Source organism: Siphateles boraxobius, unplaced genomic scaffold (genome assembly GCF_051911475.1).
Source record: "Siphateles boraxobius isolate OS27281-9 unplaced genomic scaffold, OSU_SipBor_1 3, whole genome shotgun sequence".
In the NCBI taxonomy this organism is placed as follows: Eukaryota; Metazoa; Chordata; class Actinopteri; order Cypriniformes; family Leuciscidae; genus Siphateles; species Siphateles boraxobius.
Window position 1 is genome coordinate 9602103 of NW_027508919.1, and position 26526 is coordinate 9628628.

Below are 26526 nucleotides of genomic sequence, written 5' to 3' on the forward strand. Positions count from 1 at the left end.
GAGTGTGATATATCTGCTCCTATGAGATGCACAGCTGCCTACTCCAAGAACAAATGACATTTCTCTGATGACACAAAGTCGTTACACAACATTTGCTGCCCTTTTCTTCCTCTTGCTCTCTTTCTTCTTCTTCTTCTTCTTCTTCTTCTTCGTCTTCTTCGTCTTCTTCTTGCATTTCAACTGGAGGAAGCAACCCATGGCCAATTAACGCTGGCAGACACATAACATGTGACTGTGGGCAGACGGTGTGTGATTCCATCTGCCCGGTCCGTCTAGCTTGATCCAGGCAGTGAAGGAAGTGGACCATATGGATGCTACCCCTTTCCTAGCCACGCAGCTGGAGTTGTACAATGCAGATCAACACCATCTCACATCTGGAGAGGGCCAGGAGCCAATAATTATCTACTGCCATTCTGTCATGCAGACATCATGTAGGTTGAGAACAGATGATCCTGCATGTCCACTACAGGCCATAATTAGAGCTAATCAATTTTTTTTTTATTTACAATGGCCTAGTGCTGAAGCTAAAGCAACTATCTGCACTGCAAAAAAATCTTGTAATTGTAACTGTGAAAGATTGTTTGAAAAAAACAAAAAACAAAACAGTTATTTGTTTAACAGTAGGCCCCCTACTGTATACAGAAAACTCTAATAGAGCTAACCTTACATTTCACGTCCTTCTACAGAAAAATATTGTTAAATGGATGTTTTTGGATGTAAAAAAAAATAATAAAAAATCAACCTATCTTTTAATTTACAGTCAAAAGCCATAAACCAACAATCCCATAATTCCCTGTGCGATGCAATTATTTCTTCTTATTTTTTTTTGTTACCAGTTATGTGCATTAGAGTTTTATGTCATTTCATATGTTGTTAATGTTTATTGCATTAGTTTAGTGTCATTACCATGATGTTATTTTGTATTTGTGTGCATGACAATGTGTGCACCTTCTATTTAGTATTTACCTGCAGATTATGGAAAAGCTAATTGTGATGAATTATATTTTTGTTGTTGTTGTATTTTTACATAATTATTCTGGCAACCACATCTGTGTCTTTTTCCTGTGAAATGACATGATTTATTGTTTAGAGTATGGTTTTGTTAATTATATCACAGTCATATTGATTAAAGACAAAGTTTAACATTATTATGGGGTATGTTGTGAGGTCACAGAAAATCAAGAGAAATGTTGAGTCAGGTTTGGAGTAATGTCCCAGACCTGCTGACAATTTGTTCATCATATCACTGGAAAGAAAAAGCCAGCAAGAGTTACTGTTCAATTACATTAGTAAAACTTTCAGCCTGGCTTGCCCTCTAACTCACGAGATAAACCAAAATAATACATTTGGGGTGGAGATATCCTCACAGACTTTGACTATAAAAAAAGGAAAGCACTGAAGGTTATTAAAAATCCTTTTTTTTATAGGGGGGGGGGGGGGGGGGCTTTGGGTTGGGAACGGACAGACGAACATATCTCTGGAGAATACAGAGAGAGCCAATAGCAGCTTATTGTCTCTGCACAGCTGAATTTCAATAACTCAAAGAGGATGTGGGCAGAGGAAGCTGTGGGCAGTTTTCCTGTCACAAACACGTAATAGAGTGGTCAGAGTGCTGTTAGAATGATGCATTCTGGGACAGTAACAGAACCAAGGAGCTGCGTGCTTTGAGATTACTGAGGAGGAACTTTGTTTGTGTCTCTGTGTAAGTATATATATATATATAAGAGAGTTGAAATTTAAAACACTGTTTGTTTGTTTGTTTTTATCAGTCAATTGTTTATCACTCAACAAGTTTTCAGCAGTCAAAAACAAAATAAAATGTAAACAAAAATATCTTTATGTCTTATATTAAGATAAAAAAGTAAGTGTTAAAGAAACTTAAACTTAAATAAAATGTTACAAAATGTGTGCAATGTAAAAGTGTAAATGTAAGAACAATCAAGGCAAACTTTGAGGTAGATCAACATCTGTAATAAGTACGGGTGTAATGGTTCACAAGATTCACGGTTCGGTTCGATAGGACAATGTGGTGTCACGGTTCAGTATGTTTTCGATATAGCAAAAAGAAAGAACTGGCATATAAATTTCCTTGATTAAAAAAATAAAATAAATAAATATATATATATATATATATATATATATATATATATATATATATATATATATATTAAAATAAACATCTTAAATAAGTTTTAGTTTCCCTTCATTTATAGCACAGTGTTTCTCCTGGTTTCCACGTCAGCGCTGTTTGTTAATAACAGAGAAAATTGAATGTTTCTCACTAGATCTCGCAGCGATGTTATTATTTCTGTGGTGAATTCAAATGCTTTTTTAAATTCAAATGCTGGAGATTCTTTACTGGATCTCTGTGTAGTAACAGTGTCGTGTTGCAACGACAGACGCCACGAGAGCGCAAACGCTTTGGAAAGGAGGAGACAGCGACACATCCTTGCTTTCCAGGCATTTTTTGACGCTTATGTGAACGGCCCCCAAGATCTACGGCGATGCGCATGCATTTTAATGAAAATATCAAAATACCAATATCGTTTTATCACCCAGCCCTCTATATATATATATGTATATATGTACAAGAATAGGTAACTGCTCTTCTTAAGTGTCATATTTAAATGCCTACTTAATGTTATGGGGCTCTATTTTCAAGACAATAGTGGTAAACTAAAGAACTTTGACAAATGAAGTGGACAATAAAACATAAACCATACAATTAAATTATATATATATATTCAATTCTATGTCTATGTATTACCTCTTTTTAAAGGGAATTCGAAAGGATTTCTTAATATACTTCTGAAAGGTGCACAAGCCAGATTTCTTTCAGTGTAAACTGCCTAAATATGGATATATTTATTCAGCTTATACCAGAGTGCACTCAGATTGCTAAAGCTGTTTTCCCCCCTTGGTGTGTACATGTGTGTCTTTGATTGATTGCAACTAGATTGCAAAATAGAAATGTGAGGGAGTTGCCATGGCTTAAGTGAATGTTTTGATTAATTGTGTTGTTTGCTGTGTACAAACACTAAGCATCAGATCAAAGGTAAAGTAATGGTAATACACACATTTACAAGATATATGGCACAACAAAAGAAGAAAATACACACGGGAAGTTGTTTTCTAAAGTTTAAATGAAGAAAAATACTTTAAAAACACTGCATTCTTCACTGTTTCCTTAGTAACCTAAAAATGTGCTGTGTTTTTTTTCTTTGCACCCTCACAGTCACAAAATGGACTGAAAAATCGCTGTCCTTGGTGCTGAAAAAACCGCTCAGCTGCTGTCCGTGGTGCTTAAACAGCGAAATAGCTCAGTCACTGTGGTATGTGACATAATGCACTTTGGACAATGTTATGTCAGTGTAGGTGCCAACTGATTCTGCCTGTTTCTAAAATGTATGGCATGGAGGTACATTGGCTATTACTTAACACTGGGGAAAAGGCTCATGTGTTCCTTGTTACTTTCTTGTCCAAGGTTTGCATCATTAGTGAAGTGATGAAGGCAGGCCTGCACACCATCTCCATTACCAAACTCCTCAGAGCTGTCCCTGCTCCCTCAAACATGCATGGAGAAAGCACTGCAGGTAATGCACTCTAATTGTGTGAAGTGAAATGGCTCAAATGCATTGGAGTAGTGAGGGACCTGTGAGAGAGTTAATAGGTGCCAGAGTGCTGACAGACGGTGGGAGAGAGAGAGATTGGATGGAAAGGAATGTAGGAATGCACACACACACACACACACGCACGCACGCACGCACGCACGCACGCACGCACGCACGCACGCACGCACGCACGCACGCACGCACGCACGCACACACACACACACACACACACACACACACACACACAAACACACAAACACACACACACATATATGCAAGACTTTTGTTTTTGCCCCCATTTTTCATGAGCTGAATTCAAAGATCTAAGGCTTTTTCTGTGTAAACAAAAGGCCTATTTCTCTCAGATATTGATCACAAATCTGTCAAAATCTGTGTTAGTGAGATAGTGGCCAGCCTAAGGCACACCTGTGCAATAATCATGCTGTCTAATCAGCATCTTGATATGCCACACCTGTGAGGTGGATGGATTATCTCGGCAAAGGAGAAGTGCTCACTAACACAGATTTAGACAGATTTATGATCAATATTTGAAAGAAATAAGCCTTTTGTGTACATATAAAAAGTCTTAAATCTTTAAGTTTAGCTCATGAGAAATGGGGGCAAAAACAAAAGTGGTGCGTTTATAATTTTGTTCAGTGTATATACGTATACATACATTATTTAATCACACTATCACAATAAAGTGTGATGTTACGCACTTTTAAAAATAAAAAATGGAGAGAGAGAGAGAGAGAGAGAGAGAGAGAGAGAGAGAGAGAGAGAGAGAGAGAGAGAGAGAGAAAACGCTGACACTGAGATTTCCACTCATTTAAATTATTTAGAGTAAAATGTTCAGGAAGCAAAAGTGTTGGTCTTAACAGCTCAAGATTGACCACATTACATGCACTTTATATTCACTCCATGCCCCTTTTGCAAGTTTGTTCACATACACATATGAACAAACAGACATGCATTTCTACTGTGGATTCAAATTTTCCACAACTACTAACACAATCCAAAAGCACTTTCATTATGCTTCCAAACATTCATTGAAAAGTTAATGCAAAATAATTTTGACAAAAAAAGCCTAAAGTATGATTGAAATCATCCAGACCACCTGTGTGTTTCTCACGCACTGTACTTTTCCAACCCCTCCAATCAAGTGTGTCGAAATCATGACATATCCTTTCACAGACTGCTGGCTTTCCCAGGGACGGAAAATGTTTACACACACCTGTGCATCTAGCAGATTATTATTATATATATATATAGATTGTCAACCTACCTATTAAATAATGGCTTCATTGACACTTCAGTTCAAAAAGCGGGCATTCCAGGGTTCTCAGGATGCTTAGAACACATCAATGTTATCTGGCAACGAATTCAATCAGCTAAAAAGGAGAGGAAGGAGCTCCATGTGACATTCCTGGATTTGGCTAATGCATATGGTTCAGTGCCACATGAGCTTCTTTGGGCAGCATTTGATTTTTTTAGAGTACCAATGTCAATAACAAATTTAGTGAAAGCCTATTTTGGAGATTTGCAATTTAGTTTCTCAACTCCAAAATTCAGCACCGCATGGCAATGCTTAGAGGGTGGAATAATGGCAGGATGCACCATTTCTCCACTGGCTTTTACCATGGCAATGGAAGTAATCATTAGGGCATCAAGATGGGTAGTAGGAGGAGAGCGCTTGGCTTCTGGGATGCAGAGATGGGGGACTCGAGTCACATGACTTGACTCGAGTCAGACTCGAGTCGCAAATTTAAAGACTTGAGACTTGCTTGACTAAATTAAGAAAATGACTCGACTTGACTTTGACTTGAGATCCAATGACTTGAGACTTGACTTGACTTGAACTGTATGACTCGAGAATGACTTGATATACATTTATCATCGCAACATCAATTGATGAACAAAATGAAAGCAACGGAACCATTGACGCCAGTCATCAGAATCTGCGCGATTGCGTGACACTGCACAAGCCCAGAAAAAACATACATCGCGGATAGCGCGCTAAATACAAAAACATCTCCCAGAATCGTTTCTTTTTGCATATAAACACTAGAAATAGACTATATTCATACAAGAAGATTTTCATATTTAGATTACGCATAATAACTGGCAAGGGATATCGGACGACCATCACAACCTCGAACAGTCGAACTTCATTCACCACGTCTAAAAGTAAGCTATGGCTTGTTTAACCTGTTTGTTATAGTTAATTTGACCATCTTTAAATCGAGAATATTGGTTAAAACAGCATGCCTCTTTATACACAATTATGTTTTCAAATGTAGCTTAATGTTGTCAATATTCAAATGATAATTAATGATGTCATATGTTTTGTATAACATTTGCCACATTTCTTTTTAAATCATGCTTTAAAGCCAAATATGTCGTTCTTTCCAATGACAAAAAACAACATAGAAAACTGGTAATGTTTTGTCATGTTTTATGTTTCTCTTAAAGCAGGGTTAGGTGTTATCAGGGGTTACATCTATTAGATGTTATCAAAATGCCAGCAGAATTAATATTGCACCCAAAATTCAAAATGTGGTGGAAAAAAATGACCTAGTATGAGTTATTTTCATAATTATAACATGCTATTTAAAAAAATATTTCCAGAATATTGACGCGATTGCAAATGTGATAATGATTTTATAAAACAGTTCAGTAAACAAAGAGTGAATATTGTGATGTGACTTTTAGACATAGCCTAATATTCCAATTATTTTCTGTTTTTGCTCGATTTCTCCAATGACAATAGTTCCAAACAAGCCACAGAAAGAGTTATGCGTATTTGTGATTCAGTGACCTAGTTACTCAGTTCCAGAACGAATCTGCCGTTTTGAACATAAGTTAAATGAATGCTTCTATGACTCTTACATTAATACGGTAATTTGGCGCCACCTATTGGCGGTTTTAACTTCATAATTAAAATTATATAACTTGTATTAAGGGGATGCCAGTTTCAAGAATGCCTTTGGTCGCATAGGAATTATACTTGAATTGTGAATTGTTTAATACCTTTTAATGGTCTTCTGCAATGTTTGAGGCATATTTATTTTTTCATGCTTTAATGTTGGCCTAATTTCAGTTACATTTAGATTTTTATTGTAGTAACCACTCAGCTATATGTGTGAAATGCATATATTAAAAAAAAATGTTGCAAATAAAACCATAGTCCACAACTCCTTTAGTTTTAACTTATTTTAATATATAAATTCAGTGAAATCGTCAAACGTTTGTATGACTTGCCAGTGACTTTTTACCCAAGCTACGACTTGACTTGAATTGCTTGACATAAGGCAGTGACTTGACTTGACTTGACTTGCCTTTATAAAAAATTTACTTGGACTTGCTTGAGACTCGAAGGTTAAGACTTGAGACTTGCTTGTGACTTGCACATGTGTGACTTACTCCCACCTCTGCTGGGATGCGACTACCACCAATCAGAGCATACATGGATGACATGACAACCATGACTACAACAGTAGCCTGCACTAATCAGTTATTGGGGAAGTTAACAGATAATATCGAATGGGCACAAATGCAATTTAAGCCCTCTAAATCAAGGAGCATCTCGATAGTTAAAGGAAAGGTAGTAGATAAAACATTCTTCATTAATGGTGAGGCAATACCAACAGTTTCTGAGAAGCCAGTGAAGAGACTTGGGAGATGGTACGATGGGGATCTAAAGGACACAGTTTGAGTGGGAGAAGTTAGACGACAAGCAGTGGAAGGGTTGAAGAGCATAAACAGCTGTGCTCTACCAGGCAAACTATAACTCTGGTGCTTTCAGTTTGGTCTACTGCCAAGGTTGCTGTGGCCACTGACTGTGTACGAGGTTTCTTTGACAACAGTGGATAAACTGGAAGCGTTAATAAGTTCATACTTCAGGAAATGGTTGGGAGTTCCACGCTGCCTCAGCAGAGTGGGACTTTATAGTAAAGGAGTATTGCAGCTGCCAGTCTCTGCTTTAACCGAGGAGTTTAAGTGTGCCAAGGTCAGACTGGAAATGACTTTAGCAGAGTCACGCAACAAATGTGTAAGGGAGGCAGCCCCTGTGGTAAAAACTGGTAGAAAGTGGTCAGCAAAGAAATCTGTAGTAGAGGCAAAGGCTGACCTTCAAATTGGGGATATCGTGTGACAGGTACAGCATGGAAGAGGGGGTTTTGGGCTCAGTTTAGCTCCTCCTAAATGGCACAAGGCAGCCCCAGCTCAAAGGAGGAAGCTGGTAGTCAACGAGGTGCGAAAGCAGGAGGAGAGGATGAGATGTATAAAGGCCATTTCCCAGGCCAAGCAGGGAGAGTGGATGAGATGGGAGAGTGTGGAACAACGCAAAATGGGCTGGCAAGACCTTTGGTCAATGGAAGAGAGTAGGATCAGTTTCCTTATAAGGTCAACATATGATGTTCTCTCCTGATCTTGATCAACGGCTTATTTTTCCACCTGAGATTGCCACCACTAACCTACGACCAGATATTGTTTTGTGGTCTGGATCAGCACGCATTGTTCAACTGATAGAGTTAACCCTCTGAGGTCGACTATCGCGCGGGCGCTCGCAGCGTATGAATACGCTGTGAGCAATAATACTATCTTATAACCCTGGAAAATGTACCAGAAGTGCTGGTAGTTTCATTTCGAGGAGCAACGGATCCAGCTGATGTAGTAAGTCATTTATTCTTAAGTGCTTTGTTCTAATCGCGATATTGAATAGTGTCTGACTGTAAACCGCAAAAAGACTGTTTAAATATGAATTGCGTGTCTGTGTGTAGGCTAAATGATGAATGAACGGCACAGGCGTGCGGGCTGTTGTTTACTACAGTTATACAGCGCGTGTCTGTGCCGTTCAATCACTCTCGCACCTACATTAGTAAAAGTTATGTTTACATGAACACATCCAAACTATATTGCTATAGCCTACTAAGATGAGTAAAAATAGACTGAAATATGTTGAAATAAAATGTCTGTATAAGCAACAAACTGCAAATTCACATGTATATGCTAATATATCATACACAATATGTTACAGACTATATATGAATGTTTAGACAAGATTTTGTGATTAGTTTTGGATAGATTATAAAGTTTTAACTGTAAAAAAAGACTATTGTCACATTACATAGGTACGCTTTTGTTAAGCAATTTCTGCTCATAGTTAAATATACTATAGTATGATGTTTTGTCAAAAATAAAGTAGGTATATTGAATTATCAACTAAGATGTTATTAAAGTGTTTGTTCCAATATTCAAACTAATGAATCCTTACCTTTTTTAATACATATGATAAAATGTATACTTTTTACAAAGAAATACACTTGAAATATTGTTAAAATAGGGATTGTTGTTGTAATTGTAACCTATTTGTAATTGGTTACAATTTCTAATTGTAAAATATGTATATATAGATAATTTATTTTGTCCTTGCATTCTTTGTCCTGTGACACACCTGTGTGAAAGGCTAATTAATATGCAGCTCATTATGTATGTGGCACATCATCCGGCCATTGTCTTCTCAGGTGTGAACACGACTCCACACATATTGCCTTTCCAAACAAAAGGTGTCTTATAAAATTTAAATAAATGTATTGTTTTGTGTAAATGATTAGGCAGGATGATTTTCAGATCATTTTGAAGCAAAAATTCTTGGCAAAAACACTCATTAATCAAAAGTCTTGTCGACAAATATTTAGTATGTGTTTTGGGGCCTTATTTCAGACACTTTGAGTTTTAGTTTTTTCTATAACCACGCATAAACATTATTCTCAAAAAAATACAAACATCATATACATACATGTTGCTCACTTATTACGGTAGCCCCGTTTGTGCTATATAGAGTGAATTTACACCTTTGCCATTAACATGTTTATAAATAACTGAAAAAAGCACAAATGTCAGAGCATGTCAGAACACCTCAAGGACCCCAAAAACCCCTTAGACCTCAGAGGGTTAACAGTGCCATGGGAGGATGCGGTACATGAGGCATATGAGAGGGCACACTCTACAACCCGGTTCCTCAGAGACGTCGGATTCAGTGGCCAAGAGTTGTGTCGCACAGTAAAGAACTTATCTGAAGCAGCAGAAAGGAGCAGCAACTGGCTGTGGTTGAGACTGAAAGATTTTTTTTTATTTTTTATTATTATTATTAATGGCTCACTCCTACGGTTTAAAAAAAAAATATATATATATTATTAGTCTAAGGTCTGTTCAGGGTGATGGAGAGAAGATGAAAAAAAATACTAAATACAAATTCAACTTAACCATATGACTGCTAAGTTAGGACAACAAAATAAATCTAATCTACTTTTAAAAGGGGGGATAAAACTATTTTTGCTTGACATTAATGAGATTGCATTTAGTCAATCTAGGCAGAAGCAGCCAAATTAGCCAACAAACAAACGTTGCTTGGTATTCCCTTATTCTCACACTATAACACAACACATGGTACAAAAGGAAGAAGAAGAAAAAATGTTAGTGTTTGGTTTAGAATAGAATAGAATAGAATATAATAGAATAGAATAGAATAGAATAGAATAGAATAGAATAGAATAGAATAGAATAGAATTCCAAATCCGGACTTTTTGTAAAATGCAATAAAATCAAGAATCTGTGATTTTTTAATCGTTTTTAACTGACAGTTTTCTCTGACTCAGGTTAACTGACTCAGGTTTCATCTGACAAAGTTTTCACTGACATACTTAAGTGTATTTTGTGAATATAAATTTTTAGATGGCTGCAAAAGTTGGGACAGAGTTTATGTTCCTGGTTGGGACAGAGTTTACTGTGTCACATCACCTTTTCTTTTAATTAAACTTTTTAAATATTTGGGAATTGAGGATACTAATAGTTGAAGTTTTGCATGTGAAACTTGGACTCATCTGACCACAGCACAGATTTCCACTGCGTTTTGGATAATCGCCGGCATCTCTGCATCGAACTGATGTATAGATTTCTCCTTGCGTAACAGAGATTCAAGTGGCACTCCTTGCTGTAGCAGCAGACTGTGTTAAGTGACAATGGTTTTCCAACGAACTCCTGAGTCCATATGGCTGTATTTAACAGAATAGCATGACGGTTTCTCATGCAATGCCGACAGAGGGCTCAAAGGTTACGCACATTCAGCCTGTGGTTTCCTGCCTTGCCCTACACGGACTGAGATGTCTCTGGATTTCTCTGGAATCCCAGAATCTTTTCACAGTAGCTGTGGATTAGTAGTAGTCAAAATGGAGGGACAGAAAGCTCTCAGATTTAATCAAAAAGATCTTCATTTGTGTTCTGAAGATGAATGAAAGACTTACAGGTTCAGAACGACATGAGAGTGAGTTATTAATGACATAATTTAGGTGAATTATCCATTTAAGTTGGTCAATGAAAACTTGGAAAATCATTTCTTTGTACTTTTGCCAGTTAAATAAAGGTTAAAGGTAATAATCTTTTTTTCTTTTTTAAAACACATTCTTGATTTTATTGCATCTTACAAAATGTCCCAACTTTTCTGTATTTGGGGATGCAGAATAAAATAAAATTAGAACTTTCTATATATTATTACCTACCTGTCTCTATGTACAACAACCTAATGCCTTCATACCAAGTTAAATGTACATGTCTTCTACTTGCTTACGTTAATTTAAGTGCTTTTAGACGCAGATCATTTCACACACAATTGTAGTTTTTTTGTTAGCAGATTGCAAAAAATGATGAAATCTGATCTCTTTGTTCAGACATTGTACTAAGACTTTCTCATACAACAATCGAGTGTCGCTATCAGTGTGGAAAGAGTGAAAACAGGAAATGTCCTCTGTTAATGTCTAACATGACATCTTGCCACGGTGCTGAGGAGCATGAGAGAACATAAAGGTCCAAAAATTTAATTACTGACCTGTACAATAAATTTCACATAGCTCTCCATTTTTATTAACAAATGCACAAAAATGACATTGAGAAAGTGGCAGAAAATGTCACACTTTGTATGGCATTACAAATGCATTGAATTACAAAAAAACGTTTACATTCAAACATTCATGTGTGTGTGTGTGTGTGTGTGTGTGTGTGTGTGTGTGTGTGTGTGTGTGTGTGTGTGTGTGTGTGTGTGTGTGTGTTTTCCTGTTCACACAACAAAAAATTTGAATCAGATATGGCAAAATCCTAATACTAACAAAAAAAACAACAACACATTTTTGTTGCCTGCCTGAACAAAGTTCCAGTGTGTAATTCACACTAAAGTCAGATCTCTTTAGTGAGAACTCCAAAACACTGACAGATATAACTTCACAGCAACTTAAAAAATGGGTTCCATGTGGTACTAATGGCTGATAAGATAAATATAACATTTGGTGGTACAGATGGCTTTGCTGGGGAGAGTTCCAGCTGATTGTTTAAAAAGATTTTCATCATCCACTAATACATTAGTAATGCATGAAAACATACAAGAATAACCACTGAAACAAACTTAGTTCCTGCTAACAGAGATAATCTTTTTAATATGGATGAATTAGAATTATAAAAAAGGCAAACTATCTGCACAGAAGGGATAAACAAGAATTAAATTGTACACAGTATCCAATTTTCATACAGAGCTTTGTTAACAACAGCCATCTAAGTGGCAGCTAATGAGTGTCTGCAAAATAAATGCTTTGTATTTATGCTATCTGCTTGTAGAAATATAATAGTGGAGAAATTTGTAAGAATCATCAAACAGCACATTAACCCTTCTATTGTGTTCATTTTGGCACAATTATTTGCCTTTTTTGACATCCTCAACAACAACAATAAATAGAAGGGTTACAACTTAAAAACTACATTTTCTTCAATATTTGATCTCCAGACATGGTTGTAATACTTTTGATAACTTGTCCTGACATCAGCCACATAAGTTTGCAACGCTGTCCTTTTTTATTGCCATCCATGAATCTTGGACAATAATGGTGTTTTCTCACCATGAAAAATGGCAAGAAGGGTTGAGTAGACCGACAGTAGAAATAAATAATAAATAAGTGCCAGGACCTTTTGTTGCTTCTCGCCAAAAAGACACATTGTCTGTCTGGGTTTGTGCGGATCTGTGGAAAGCTAAGAGGCTTTCCTCCAGCTCTCCCGCACTGTCAGCACAAAGGAAAGACACTTGGAGAGAATTTTCTCTCCCGGAGGGATATTTTCACTGTGACATGCCATTGACCTCATGGCATCTGATCAGAGCCTGATCCTTCCCCTTTAAGATGTCTCAGAGCATTGTGGGTAACCTGAAGGGGCAGAGTTTGCTGTGGCAGTGGCGCAAAAGCGCTTGTAGAGAACATAATATAATAGGTAAATCCATGTATTCCCCTGTGAAATAGATGCTGGTACAAGGAGCGAAAAATAAAACCCTATTTGATTAGGGAGGCTGAACTACCTGATTAGTGTCTCATTGTAAGAGGGATTATGTCAGGATGAATTTATTATCTTTGATGAAATTTACAATAATAACAGTCAATTTGAGAACAAACCAGCATATGGGATTAAGAGCTTTTAACGCAAACAGAGTAACACTTGAGTGTTAGTAATGGTCTACGTCCCTTCGTTAATAAGAGGATAAGAAAAAAACATTTTTGTTTAACACAATGTTCCATGCGTGAATACATTTAAACAGAACAGCACAAAATACAGGTCCTGCCACTGATATTAAAGCATGTTAATGTTTAAAGTGAAGGGTTGAAATTCCATTTTTATCAATTATTTTATAAGTTAAGGCAATATTGCAGAGTCTGCATAAACAAATGCATTATCCTAGCAACAAACAGTTGTAAATTCAGGCAATCCCATGGATTGTTGGCATTTAAAGGTTTAAAATCAGAACAAACTTTCAGTTTTCTTTTTTCAGCTTTCGTTTTTTACAATTTGAAGTATTTAGTAATTATTATAGGAAATAATCACACATATTCAATGGGTATGATGTCTTAAGAGACAAACTTCCAAAAAATGATTTGATGGGCTGGTCCAAGAGCATGGGTTTTTTATAAAAGATGACCATGAGTGACAATAATTCTGCCTAAAAACAATAGACAAAGGGCCTGCATGTTTATCACAATGAGTAGTGCATTTACTGTTGTTATTGCAGTTTCTTTCACATAAGCAGCACAAACACATTCACATAACGTAAAATTAATAATTTACATAAAAGTATAAATTAGATTATCTATTTAATATTTATAATATGCACTCACATATTATATGTATTATTTTATATTTTAATGCAATAACATAAAAAAATATAAATTATATAAAGTATAAATTATATTTAATAGTAGGGCTGCTTGATTATGGCAAAAATCATACTCATGATTATTTTGGTTAATATTGAAATCACAATTATTTTACACGATTATTGGTGGGCGATATGATCCAAGTCTTATTTCACAGTTATCGATATTTCATCAAAAATTAGTAATAGGTTAACTGAAGGTAAAAGGTCCTCAAAAAAACACACAAGTAAATAGTAATACAACAAGAACAAATAAACATTAATTTAGCAAAACAAAAATACATTAAATAAAGAGTGATTTTTTCCCCCCAGGAAGATGTACTAACAGTGGTATTCAGATAAGTAATAGCCTACAACAAAAATGTAATAATCAAATGCAATGTTGCTGTTGGTGCATGAACAGTATCTTTAAAGTTGCTGCGCTGAAAGTTCAACATAAGCAGAGATATCGACTTTTAAAAATCAGGAAGTTTAATGCCTACAAAAACGACTCGAATGGGACTACAATAAGATACTTCCCGGGTTGTATACGTATCTAACCCATAATCAACCCTCCCTCCGGAATATGCAAAAAAGGGGGCATGGCCATATTTCTGCGGCTTTGTCGAAGAGGAAGAGTTATAGTGGAGAGCAGTAGCTATGCCGTCGAAAGTGTGTTATTTTCAAAGTTATGTGTTCGGGCTTCCTACGGACGCTGTAGTTCGTCAACAATGGCTACAATTTATGTTTGATTATGTTCCTGTTTAGCTCTCTGTGCTGCGCATTTTACGGAAGACAGCTTCCAGAATCTCCACAAATTCAATGCCGGATTCAACAAGAAACTGTTACTAAAGCATGAAGCAGTTCCAACTTTAAAACCCGAGGCAGCAGTTGTTGGGCCACAACCTGTAAGTAAGACTTAATAATTTTAAATGTATTTGCATGTATAATTTTAGACGTAAGGTTTTAGTTTTTATCAAGGACGTAAACAAATGCCAGCGCTGGCTTTAGTAGCCATTAGTTATGCTATTTCGTGTGTCTATGACAAACGCATACAAACATTTTGGACCTGAATTTGTAATTATGTACTAATTTTGTAAATGTATTTTCCATGTATACTTTATGGTGCAAGTTTTTGATTTGATCAATAACGTAAACAAATGCCAACGCTGTTTGTTTATAGTAGCCAGTTAGTTCGATGCTATTTTGTGTGTATAAGACAAACGTGTATAAAGTTCAACAAATTATATGTAATCGCAACAGCAAAATTCAGCTGCTGTTATCAAATGTTTTTCAGTTCTGTTGGCATTTTAATGCAGTTGCATGTAACTTACACCTAAAGAAAACGATACACCGAGTAAACTAAGGTTTGTGAATAGATAAACGGTTGTTCATTATATCGATAAAACAATAACTTTAAAAAAACGGTATTGCTCAGTCATTTATTCAGTTATATTACATATTTAATCAGTAGAAAACCGTATCTCAAAAGCTAACAAGCAGCAGTGGCATTTTCAAGTAACAGCGTATCGAAATTCTTATATAATAATAGTAGAATAGAATAATAATAATACAAAAATGTACCATTCAGAAACGTTTTGTAAGAGCCGTGTTTGAGGAGGTTCTGCTTGACTCTCTTCATTGCAGCTTTCTGGGTCTGATTCTGGCTCAAACTGATACGGCACTATTGACACCATTATTTACATTGGACCGGAGCACATGCAACTTTCACCTGTAAAGGTAATGGGCGTGAAGTTTCTGGACAACATGCGCTAAGCAGTTTAGCCAATTAAAACACACCGGCTCAACTAACCAATCTGAGCCCATGCCTGTTTCTGAGGGAGTGTTTCATAGAATCAGGAAGTCAACCAGTCGTTCACATGACAGAGGAGAAAGCGGCTTACAATAAAGGTGAAATTTATGAAAAATAAGGCTTAAAAAACCCCCCACAAAGACATGTTATATTGCACCCCATAAACACAATCATGCAAAGAAAATAAGCAGTAAACCACCCCTTTAACTGTATGTTCATTTAAGACAAAATCGACTGTGTTAACGAGAATACTTGCCAAAATGGCACTTTGACTTTTTGTGTGTAGGCTCCGCTATATCTGCGTTTGGCTCCGTCTCGGTACGCACACAAAAAAAAAGCCACCTGGGGAACTGTGTCTCTTTTGCAGCTTAATGTACTTTTAATACTTTTAACACGGTTTAATATCAAGCACATCTTCAGGTTTAGCAACAGTAGACTGCATTTTACAACACTCACTTATTTTACTGATTTGGTTGTTTGAAAAGTTCAGGTTTTAGTTCTTTGGGGAGGAATGAAAGCGCACCACTGTGAAGGAAAGGAAGGTGCTTAGGATGGAATACGGCTGCTAAACACAAATAATGGTCCCACTTTATATTAAGTGGCTTTAAGTATTATGTACTTACATCGAAAAATATGTACAATGTACTTATTTTGTTTATGTTGTATTGTAAAACACTTTTGCTGCTATTGAGGTGTGATACGGGTAAGGTTAGGGCCAGGTGTGGTGGTATGGGTAGGTATAAGGGTGGGTTAAGGTGTAAGTGAAGGGTCAACAGTGTAATTACAAATGTAATTACATACATTTATATTTCAGCTGTAATTACATGCAGGTATTTTCAAAATATAAGTACAATGTAAAAACATGTATGTACACAATATGTCCATTATTAATTTCAATGTAGGGACATAGTACTTAAAGCCACTTAATATAAAGTGGGACCCAAATAATTGTTTCACCTCAATTATCTTGTTTTCATATTCGTTGAAAGCCATAATTAAAATAGAAAAATCGATTACGATTAATTGCACAGCCCTATATATATATATATATAATATATCACACACTGCCGTTAAAAAGTTTGGGATCGATACGATTTTTTTTTATGTTTTTGAAAGTAGTCTCTTATGCTTACCCATTTATTTAGTCAAAAATACAGTGAAAACATTCATATTGTGAAATGTTATTACAATTGCATCGTCCTCGTCGGAATCGACGGATTTACAGAGAGAAAAAAAGAGAGAAAAGTAGAAAAAAGCAATAAATAAATAATTCTTAGCTACAGTTGGGGCCTTGTTCACAAGTACCGTAGCTGATATCCCAGCATCATCCCTAACAGAGCACTAGCAGCATTTCCTCAATTTTTCTTTATCTGCCGATGCACAATGGCTTGGATTAGTCTCAGGGTTGACTTTCTCCAATGTCTATCAGCCATCAGCTTCAGGTTTTTCCTATCAATCCTACGAGTCCCACATGTCAGAAACATGATGTAACATGCTCAGTGAAGCCAAACACAGCTCAGGTGGCAGGCAGGAGATGTTTCTTGTGAGGTGGGGCATGGAAATATCAAGTGTCAGTATGAAATGATAACATAGATTCTGTGGATAATCATTGCCTCGGTGTAATGCATTACAAACATGTGCGTTCTTGTCTCATTGTATCATTTTATGACCCCTTTTGTTTGGGAGCATGAGGGAGCCCAAGGCCGATGAGAACAGAGAATGTGATTTGGAGTTGCTGTGAATGCGCATTTGCTTTATTGCGCTTAAATAAATAACCATTGGCCCAGTGGCATAATTCATCTTCATTTTCTGACATAAATAAGGAGCGAGATGGTGGTGAGAGTGAAATTCATTTGTGTTTTGCCTTTGAGCAAATGTCTGTGCATTTTTCATCTGATATCTTATTGAAGTCTAATTTGTGTTTGTTTGTGTGTGTGTGTGTGTGTGTGTGTGTGTGTGTGTGTGTGTGTGTGTGTGTGTGTGTGTGTGTGTGTGTGTGTGTGTGTGTGTGTGTGTGTGTGTGTGTGTGTGTGTGTTGTCCATGAAGTCACATCTGCTTGTCTTTTTCACAAAGACTCAGAGAAAACATGTCACACTAGCAAGCAATACACTGTTTAAAAATTGACATAAGGCAGAAAAAAAAAGGATGTTTGAAGAAATTCTTGCTCTGTCATGAAGTCCAATATTGTTTGAGTCTTGAGCTAACACAAATAATAAATGACATATAAACAGACCTGTACACTCTTTTTGCCAGCTTGTCATAGACTTCATAAGAAAGCAGCAAGCGTGTTTCAGATCTCTGTAATATAAAAGGCGCATTGCTCACCACAAAGAAATACACAACCCAATTTTATAACCTACTGTCCTCTGTTTTATGGCACACTTGGAAATAAATCTTCAGATTGCCACAAAACATTACTTTGTTAACTAATAGTTTGAGTATAAGGAGATGAGGACAACATTAAGCAAAGTGAATTCAAGAGGCTTTAAAGTCATATTTCAGAGTGATACAGGATATTCAAGAAAACAAGATTGATGACATACCAGAATGCAGTCAGATGCAATGTGAGTTGGCAAAATCAATGCCTAAATAACTATTTGGCTTTTGGTTAACACTGTCCAATAGTCTGCACAGCCTTTCAGTGGGAAATGAAAATTGTTTCAGAGGAACACATTTTGACAAATGACTACCAATAAAAAACAACTTTTTATTTGGACTAACACAAACTGATGAATCATTCAATAATAAGACCAGGAATGTGCATTAAGAAAATAAATAGAGTGTATTTTAATTGGGTTACACTTCATTTTGATGATCCACTCTAGACATTCTAGTAACTATAAGTAACTTATAAGCAACTACATGTCAACTAGCTCCCATTAATTTGCAACTACATGTCAACTAACTCACATTGGAGTATTATAGTAGACTGTTATATTAGGGTTAGGACTAGTAGAAAATACTCCATACCTGCGTGATGAATCCAATCTTCAAGCAAAATGAGCTGGATGAAAAATTTGAATGCTACCAATCCAGAATCTGATTTCTGACTTGTGATGCAGCCTGAATCATAATGACACTGTGTTCGTATGTTGGCCAGAGGGCACTGGCCCCCAGACTGAGCCTGATTTCTCCCAAAGAGTTTTTTCTCCATTCTGTCACCTGATGGAGTTTGGGTTCCTTGCCACTCTTGTACACTATGGCTTCCTTAATATTCTCTTAATAGTCCACAATATTATTAATAGTCCACAATATATTGACTTGATGTACTTGCAAAGTTTCTTTTAGTCAGTAGAATATTTATTAGGGGACTATCAAAATTAAGGTTTTAGCACATGGTCTATTAATACTCGAAATGACTGCTATCAGCATGTACTTGGAAAGTTACTTATAGCTAGTACAATGTCTAAAGTGGACTATTGAAAGTGTTACCTTTAATTTTTTTGAATGGTGACTGAGAAATCCAGACAGTTTTTTTTCTATCTTCTTGTTAATTTTTGTCTATAAGCAAGAGACACGTTTTCTTGAAAAAGTGCTCAATCTCCACCCTCCAACTTATCCTAAATCCAATGTCTGACATAATTTTTCCCCCACAGAATGGATAGCAGCAGCAATTAGAATAATAATAATAATAATAAAAAAGACATAATAAGGTAACTTACCACACTAAAACAGAACCGTTTGGCATGGTTAGCCTAGAGGCAGGAGAAGAAGCAATGTCCATGGCCTACAAGGAAAACATAAAAAAAAGAGAGAATAAAGAAGAGGAAAACATTCAGAGTTAAACTATAGAAGAAATCGCTTCATTAGCACTAGAAGGTAAAAAAAAAAAAACTGTTGTTAGAAATCTTGTCATTTCAAAGCCAAAGATGGTGTGTGATGCTCGGTGAGCTGTGCTTCACTCATTAGATGACGTAGATTATGACAGAACCAGAGAGTGAGAACAATGGAAAGTGCTTTAGGTTTCAGGGAAAAAGGTGGGAAAACTAATAATTGTTATTGTATTTAAAAGTGCCATAAGAGGGACAAAAGAAAAAGAGTTTAAAATGGATCTTCAATGAACAGCATTAAAGAGAAAGTCTGTCCAAATCTTGCAGTACTCCTGTATGCCCATACTCAAAGCAAAACACTTTTTGCACAAGCTACAAACTAAAAATAAAATATATATTTTTTTACACTTAACAATCAGGCAGTCACTGCACTCCAAACAGTAAGCCAAAGGTAAACTAGCTTCAATATTTTAAATAATGCAGTAAAGGTTTTTGTGATAAACTAGTCAAATCTATAATTAAGTCATAAATAATGACAGCATTTATTTATTTTGCATATGTTCTGTTTAATAACGATCCCAAATGAACAAAAAGTACTCAAGCAGCACACTGTTGCTATGGTTACCTTCTCAGTTGAACGATTTTCTGTTCATGGACATCTATTAACCATTTGTAGAAACATCTTACAACAACACAGAAGAGATGAATCACTATGTTCTGTTCAGAAAATAACTGAAACATTTATCTATTCAAATATTCATAAATTCTGTAGCAAATGCAGATCGTGAACTTTAAGGGTAGGTTAAAGGATTTGTAAAGCCTCAGTAATAACGCCACAACTCTATTTGCTAACTATTGGCAGGAACAGTTTCCTGTCAGCAATCCATTTCACATGAAAATAACCTGGAACATTATGCTGCTGCTTATGCCCTAGTTTTTTTTATTAATTTTTTTTATCTATCAACATCGTTACAACAGATACATGTTCCTCAGGTATATATCAGAAATGAAATTCCCTCTCTCATTAAAGGTAAACCGTTTTAAGCATATGACAGATCCGGCCTATTGAGCTACTTTTCAGTGATAGTCATGGCAGGCTTGTTCTTTATATGCACTTCCTAGACAAAAGCATGTCTCTGATGTCATTGTTATATTTGAAATAAACCAATAGAGTAAGCTGTAGGTAGAAGTGAAAAAAAAGAAGCAGAAAAAATTTGCTCCCATAAATGCATGTATTATGATGGAATGATGCCTTGCGTTTCATACAGGAGGAATCTTTTTGACAGAGAACAGATCTTAACTTTTGAGTCAGTCTGAAGCTAGCAGTGAGTGACTGCAATATAGGAAAGATTTGGGTATTAGAACACATGGAATTGGTGAGTAGGTTCCTCAGAGTGTTAAAAGGGAGAGGGCGTAGAAAGTTGAAGGACAGCAACAGAGACAAAGTTTGTGAGAGCTTGATAAGCGCCGAGACTAGGGTGGTGCAATACTCTGGCACAAAAAAATATCAGATTTAAAGCAGTTATGCAACAGATAAAATAAAGTGCACTTTATATAATGAAAGTTCATGCTAATGTTTTGACTCTTTCTGCAGGTTACATCGATAATTAACTATACAACTCTTAATGGGTGAGTCATTTACTCATTCATTAAACTGAATCATTCAAAAATGACTCCGAAATCACATACTCTCTTGAGTAGGTTCTTATTTTGAATAAGTAATTACTTCACAACCACTAAAAAAAAGTACGTTCTATAAAGTATGAATTTGTGTATGACTGTAATCCGGACCACATTCGCCAAGTTGCCCTCATCACGTGACCTACAGTGTCAGTTGCATCGCTTCACTGTCATTAAGTGTTCGACTTCATGAGGCGCTGCATAAACAGATCGGTTAAATGCTGTCCAGCTTGAGACAGCGCTGTCGCCACATCACTGTGACGTATGCCATCAAAGAGAACGATTCGAGAGCAGATATTGACTCAGCTGGCGCAGCTTCTCAAGAGCGGCTGCACAAGCTTTGACGATAACAGCTGTTTCACGATTGGCCAAATCTACCGCATGACAACGATCACGAGTGTTTTGTGTTTATTCTAACGCCTTCCACTAATGCGCACAAATCTGCAGTTTTATAACACTCAAAGCTCTTTATATGTAGTCGTGATGTTATATTGTGTCATGTTTATCAAAATAAAACTGGTCAAATCCATAGACCCCAATTCATTAGCATTTAAATAGTATAGGCTTATGTTGAACTTTATTCTTGTTAAAATAGACACTGTATTAAGCAGTACATAAAGCATTAAATGAAAATGTCTCTAAAATATCTGTGTATTTGACAAATATTGCATTTATTTCACTTCAGCTGTGATAAAGTATGCAAATACAGCACGTGCACCACTACGGGAAGCAGAAAGTGTCCGACTTTACGTTTCCGTTTTTAGCTCCTCTCCGACTGCAATATATTTAGAAACACAATTTGCAGAAGCACATGAATCATCATGGTATTATGTTCAGTTTTATATGCTATTAAATAGATAAAAATGTGGTAATTCAATGACCCTGCATCCCACACATATTCAGTAGTGTATTTACAGTACCATCTGTTCAGTATCATGATATCAATAGCAAATAATTATAGCGGTAACTGTACCGAAGCAGAAAACTAAATTAGAAAAATGTGTAAATTAGACTAATGAACAGTGTCTCTGCTTGTATATTTAAGCATTTCTGCTATCAGTTAACATGAGTGAAAAGTTTGTCATTATGTAACATTATTGCTATGTCTTTCTCTCAGTTATATAACCTGTACACAGTTGCAAGTCATTAATGGCTTCATTCCATATATTTTTCTTCTTCTCCTCTTCTGTCCTTTTCTTATTTTCTTTCACTTTTCCGCACACGCACACACACAAAATTAAATCTCACCCATCCTTTCTCTATACTTGGATTCAACAATGTTAAAATTAAAATTATGATCATGCAACTAGCACACTCTGAAAGCAAATGTTGACAACAAATAAAAATGAGTAGTTGTGTGAGTCCATTAGTATTTATTTACAGGTATTCATCCATATCTGTCTGCTATGGTGCATGTGTACAGATGTTAATGCCCTTAAACCAGGATTTTGCAAAAGCATATAAATGAATTTGTGGTTTTCTCGTGTGTGCTGGAAGCCTAGACTTCAGCTAAAGCTTTCAACTCTATCTGTCCAGTTGCTGCTCCCCAAGTCCCTCACTTCAACCTTTACCAGGACATCAATCCTTCAACCTAGCTCGACTGGACTGAACTCTTTGAAAATTCCATGAGCCCATACCACTCTCTCAGCTCCTATTTGTTCAAATCCTTGTGAATTAAGGCAGCGGAGGTCACCAGGTCACTGTATTCATCCTTGATTTTGTATGGCCAAGAACTCACTGTGCCTTAACAACTGTCCATATGAGGTGCATAGACCAAAAAACTCCATGGTAAATAATCGAAAATCGAAAATCGAAAAGAAAAAAAATCGAACAATTTAATTAAATTTGTTATTTAAATTTAATTATAAATTTAATTTATAATTAAATTGGAATTATATTTCACACTATTACTGCTTTTACTATATTGGTAATCAAACAAATGCAGCCTTGGTGAACATAACAGACTTAAATGACCCAGAGGCTCAAAAGCATTAACAAATGTACGTACAGTACCTGGTTCAACAGACATCTGATATATGTGCTGATACATTTTGTCTGATGTTTTTTTAATTTTTTTTATGTGAATATAAAGTGGGTTACTATTTGAGAGTAATTTGTTTTGGAACAGTTTGGAAATTTACAAAGCTGTTAAAGCCTTACAACACCTTGAAGCTTGAAGCTACAATTTGGCTCTTATTGCCAGAAAAAGTCATGTTTCACAGTCACCCTCTGAAGCCAGACTTCACGTCCCCAAAACAGAATTATGTATCCCCAGGGTCCAAAAATAAACCTGATTCTCTGTTTGACTTTTGTCACCCTCCTCACATTCCTTTCGTTATTAATCAGAAAAAAAGTCAATACGCTATCAAGCTTTGCCTGAGAAATCTAAGATGGACACAGTGGCAGTGCTCCTGCACACTCTTCACCTCAGGTCTTTGGAGCTATAAAGCAGAATGATTTATGATATTTATTCTCCTAAAAGTCTACCATGCTGTCTAGAAGCCTCAGATCAGCTCGCTAGAGAACATCGCTGATGGTGAAGCAGCAGTAAGTAAATACATGGCACCACGAGGCGACAGATAGCATTAGCATTAAGCGCTACCAACTGCCATCAATCAGTTCCGGAGACGCAAATCAGGATGCAAATTCCCAGTTAAACCTCGGGAGCAGTCGACATCAAAGCAGCGCTCAAATGCACCCTACGTGCCAGACTGCTGATGAAGATAACGTGTGACTGAGCGTCATTGACTTTGTCTGAAAAACAACAGGAGCCATCAACTCAGCATTAATGCAGATCCACTTATGCTTGCATTCTTTTCTCACTTGTGAGCACCTGAACCTGCTGTGGTCTCAAATACAGAACACTGCCAATCAAAATTTGAATACATAACACTCATCCCTAATGACATATGTGCAAGTCACAGATGTGATGTAGATAACTGTAACATTTGCAGGTAAAAGACCACCTAAGTGACAAGGGAGATGACTATTGTTTACAGATGCATTAGTATCTGGAACCATTTCTAAAATGTGCAAATTTATCCATAAAAAGCTAACAATGGTGTATTTTATGCTGAGGCCCAGAACTAATCCATTTTAAATGCAAAGGGGCGAATCCACTAAACACTTATTATAACGCAAAAACCTAAAATTGTGTAGTTCTCAACATTTTTGTCTCCAAGGCACCACATTTTCCAAGGCTTCCCTAAACTGTTAACAGGTTAATTTAAGTTGAAACGTTATTTTAAGTCATTTATAAGTTATTTTATTAATATTCAACAAGAAACATCTCTTAGCGACCCTTATTTTAATACAATCTATATCTTCCTATCATCTTGATTGCCCCTTGTTCCCCTTGTTAATTTGCATAATTATTTTAGTGACTCTGATGCTAAAACAGCAGCGTGAGCAAATAAACAATACTATCAATGGGCGCAATTCATTCTTGGAGAATTCCCTCCTCAATGTTCGCTGGAATAATTTCAGAATAAACCCTTTAAACCAGAGGCCTCAATTCACATGGTGAGAGGGGAACTTTAATTGACTCGTCTGCTAGTTCCTAATAAACCATCTTGTGTGCTTTAGTAAACAGTGTCATATTTTCCCAGCGGATGTAGCTGACACATATTAGATCGTGTGAAAAATAGGCCACTGGATGCAAATCACCACTGCCTTTCCCACCACTTAAAATACCTAATCTACTTTTTGCTTTTTTTCCCCTCTTCGTGTAGATTAGAACATTGCACAAAGCTCAAGTAGAAAAAGTCATGTTGCTTAAAGCAATACACAATACTCTCACATGCTGGCTTTTACAAAAAAGAAGAAACAAACTAATAAGAGTGTAACTGAGCCTGTGGAGGCTGTTTAGAAAGGTACATGTTTCATAGTGAGCTATTAAAGTTCACCCAAAAATGAAAAGTATGTCATCATTCACTCCAAAACTGTGTGGCTACTTTCTTTGGTGGAACACAAAACCCAAATAATAAAAGAATTAATAATGATATAATTTTCACAAAACTTTCATGGACCACAGAATATTTTGTTGAATCTGATTTTTTTAAGCTACATTTTGAACATAAAGCTTAGAAAATCAAGCTTTTTTTCAGAGACAACATATGGATCGGCTTCAAAACGATGATCAACACATAGATAGAGTTTGAGTCCTTCAACACCGCCAAACTTCAGTCTTATACCTCTTCCTGGGTCGACGTTTCATATTGTAACATTAGTCAGTTTTGATTTATATGCGGTTTAATATTTATTGAGCAAATTAGCTTCCATGTGTGTAAACAATGCTTCTAGCACTATAGTGTCTGCTTCTTCTTCACTTGTTTTTGCATTCAGAGATCTTGTACTACTAAGAGAACTCAATGAATTATTTAATCTAGTTCACAAAACTGGTCTGAATGATTTGTTTACAAATTGTACTGATCTGGTTCTTAACTCTTTCCACGCCACTGACAGAATTGTCCGGCTTTCCCTGTTATCGCTGTGATATGGTAGGGGGCATTGACACATCTTTTGAAAGAGTACTGAATCTCCTGATCAAAACACAGCTGAAGAAAAAGCAGAAACAAGCAATAGAATATGCGATATAGCTAAAAAATGTATCACAATATAATATTTCATATTGTAAAAATTTTTATAACCTGTTTTTATTGATTTTTAACAAGTAAAAAGTTTGAAATTAAACCACTGTTTTTTTATTTATCTACATTATTAAGGCAAACAACAAATTATATTCGTTTTAGCAATCAAAAACAAAAATAAAATGTAAATAAAAATATTTTCTTTATGTCTTATATTAAGATAAAAAAGCAAGTGTTAAAGAAACTTTTGAACTTAAATAAAATGTTACAAAATGTGTGCAATGTAAACGTGTAAACGTAGAACAATCAGATGAATTGATTACTAATTTACAAATTACTTCAGTGGCGAATTGAAATGCTTAGTTTACTGGATCTTTTCTGTGTAGTAACAGTTTCGCTTGATCAATTTTCTCAGCTTTTTGCTTAAGTTTTTTTTTATTTTTATGAAACTGACCCACATTCAAGTGTTGATAAAAAAAAGAATGCATAAAGCTAGAACAAACTGTTTTTTTGTTGTTTTTTGTTGTTGTTTTGTTTAAAAGCAGAGGCTCTGTACTTTATTTTGATATATTGCATGTTCAGATATTTCTACAACGGTATATTCCGGGGGCCAGGAAAATTTTGTGAAAATTATCAAAAATGCATGCCGGTTGCTGGCAACTTAAAAAAAACACAAAAAAAAACCACTGACAGGGAATGAGTTAAGTTCAACACAATGGATACATGGCCAACTTGGGGAAAAAAATTGGTCTGTTTGTCACAAAAAGAAAAATGGAATATAGTATACGAGTTGCACGGACCACTTCAGATATTTTTTGTATTAGATATTACATTGTATTTTCG

The 26526-nt window shown here is 36.0% G+C and overlaps 1 protein-coding gene across 5 annotated transcripts in view; it reads right to left on the minus strand.

The window, feature by feature from the left end:
• The window catches only part of lingo2 (leucine rich repeat and Ig domain containing 2), a 356001-nt gene that overhangs the window by 258228 nt on the left and 71247 nt on the right, over positions 1-26526 (minus strand). For 4 of the 5 annotated variants that reach the window (XM_077247798.1, XM_077247800.1, XM_077247799.1 and 1 more), the window contains exon 2: positions 19307-19371. The gene's annotated coding sequence lies outside the window, so the exon portion shown is untranslated. Of the gene's footprint in view, positions 1-17902; positions 17943-19306; positions 19372-26526 lie in introns of those variants that run through there. The other variant, XR_013210354.1, reaches the window with a different exon arrangement.